Genomic DNA, 2,965 nt, shown 5'->3' on the forward strand with positions numbered 1-2,965 from the left:
ACGATTAAGGCACCCTAAAGCTCCAGGGATCTGGGAGTATGTGGTTATTGTTGGATAATGGTGACTTTCACTTTTAACATTTTTTGGTCTATAATTTGTCCCATATTTATATAGGAAATAAATTCTCCAAAATTACTGCTGTAAACGATGACTAATATAGTAAATACTTAGTGCATTTATGTAATAGGAAAGAGTAGATAAAGAAAATCTCTTAATAATTGATGGATTAAATAAAATATGAGATTCTAGGAATAAGGGATGAATATGTGAGGGAATGATGAATCAGAGACATAGCAGGCATTGTTAGATATGGGGAATAAATGTACTTATCCTGAAATTACTGATTTGCAGTTAAGACCAGTATATGGTGTTAATAACCACTGGATAACACTCAGGATAGTTACAGGTGTCTGTTAATTTCATATTTAGTCTGCAAGTATTCATAGAAATTGTTAATTATGGGGCATATAAAAAAGCTTAGCAGGTAACAAGATAAAAATAAACCAGTGGGACTACCTCAAACTAAAAAGTTTCTGTATAGCAAAGGAAACAACAAAACCGAAAGGCAACCTACAGAATGGGAAAGAATATTTGCAAACCATATATCTGAAAAGAGGTTAATCTCCAATATATAAGGAACTTGTATAGCTCAATAGTAAAAAACAAACAAACAAACAAAAAAACAAACTAATAAACCCAATTTTTAAAATGGGCTAAGGGCTTGAATAGACATTTCTCTGAAGAAGACATATAGATAGCCATCAGGTACATCATCAGGGAAATGCAAATCAAAGCCACAGTGAGATATCACTTCACACCTGTCATTAACAAAACAAAAGACAGCAAGTGTTGGCAAGGATGTGGAGAAAAGGGAATCCTTGTACACTGTTGATGAGAATGTAAATTGGTACAACCACTATGGAAAACAGTATGGCAGCTTCTCAAAAAATTAAAAATAGAACTACTGTATGATCCAGCAATCTAACTTCTGGGTATTTATCCAAAAGAACTGAAATCAGGATCTGAAAGAGAGATAAACACTCCTATGTTCATTGTGCATTGTTTACAAAAGCCAAGATGTGGAAACAACCTAAATGCCCATCTGCAGATAAATGCATAAGAAAATGTGGTGTATACATACAATGGAATACTATTCAGCCTTAGAAAAGAAGGAAATTCTGCAGTATGTGACAACATGGATGAACCTTGAGGGCATTATGCTTAACTGAATAATCCTGTCACAGAAAAATAGATACCGCATGATTCCACTTATATGAGGTATCTAAAATATTCTAATTCATAGAATCGAAGAGTGGAATGGTTAGTTGTCAGAGCCTGAGGGGAGGAGGAAATGGGGAGTCAATAATTAACCAGTGTAAAGTTTTAGTCAAGCAAGTTTCTAGAGATCAGCTCTACAACCTTTTATCTATAGTCAACAATACATAATATACTGTACACTTAACATTTGTTAAGAGGATAGATCTCATCTTACCACAATAAAATTAAAAACCAAAAATGAATTTTAAGATTCTGTAGCTATCCATCAGAAGCTTACAATCTAATTGGACCATTATTCACTGGAAAATGGGATTTTACAGAATCAGACAATAGTGATATTTTTCTACTGTTAGCATCCATCACCCACCAGAGTTTACAAAGGAATATGTATGTGATCATCTTGCTTCACTCCTCTACTGTCAACTCTTTTTTGGTTAGCCCGGGTTTCTTCCAGAATCATTTAATCAAATACCTTGACGGCTCTAAATACCCAGCATGGAATAATTTTAAGTAGTGTATTAAAAGAAGTAAACTCTAAAACTCAGTTCTCCAGGCAAGGCACATATGGTTTGATCCCTTGTACAGTAAATTTTTGCAAAGTGATACAAAGACTGAAATATTATTAAGTATATCACTTAATATCACTCTTTGAATGGATAAATATAGTAAATAGTGATTCATCAGCTGACCTCACTTTATTTTGTTAAGTACAATAATAAAATACTAGAGTGACATTTAGTATAACCATAAAATCAGTCTTAATTTTCTATTTTATTTTTCTCTTTTAGGTTATATATATGGAACAATTGTATGTGATATATAAATATGAATGTTAATTAGTGACAGAAATATTTCCAGTATAAATTGTAATGCTGTATCATATATGGAAAACAGTGGTTAATTCCTTTACTATAGAAAAAATACAAATTCATTAAAAAATAGAAAAAAATGAGCAAATATCTTGACAGGTAGTTCATAAAAATACAAATGGCTAATAAGCATGTGAAAATGCTCAATTCCACTCATAATTTAAAAATGAAAATTAAAACAACAAAGAGATAGGAATTTTTCACCTATCAGATGAATGCAGTTTGACACTTGAATAAAATGTCTAGTGGAGGTTGCAGGAAAGCAGACGTTGTCATGCATCCTTGAGACAGAGGAGTGCAAGCTTTTTCCACTTCACTGGGGGCAAGTTTGGCAGCAATATCTATTTAAATTAAAAACGCAATGGCCCAATGACATAATAGTGGCATTTCTAGAAATTTGCCTTATCCATATTCTTGCCAAAGTGTGAAAAGATAATATGTGCAAAAGTGTATAAAGCACTGTTATTTATATAAACAAGAATCCCAAGAGAATGCCCATCAGTACAGGAACTCTTTAAATAAAGCATGGTACATCTAAGCATAGGGCAACCCCACATTAAAAATGACGTGGTAGATCTGTATGTTATGTTATGTGATATGTTATTGTGTAAAATGAAAAGGCAAGGTGCAGACAACTATTACAGTATGGTCTCATTTGTGTGAAAAATACATTTAGAAGCTTGAAAGTTGTACGAATTTGATGAAGATAGTGATTATATCTGGGGGGAAAAAGTAGGAGGTCTGGGGTGGAAGGGAAAGGTTTATTTTCATTTTATACCTATTTCTACCTTAAATTTAAACTGATGTATTTACTTTGT

Source organism: Stenella coeruleoalba (assembly GCF_951394435.1).
Source record: "Stenella coeruleoalba genome assembly, chromosome: 17".
Taxonomy (NCBI): Eukaryota; Metazoa; Chordata; class Mammalia; order Artiodactyla; family Delphinidae; genus Stenella; species Stenella coeruleoalba.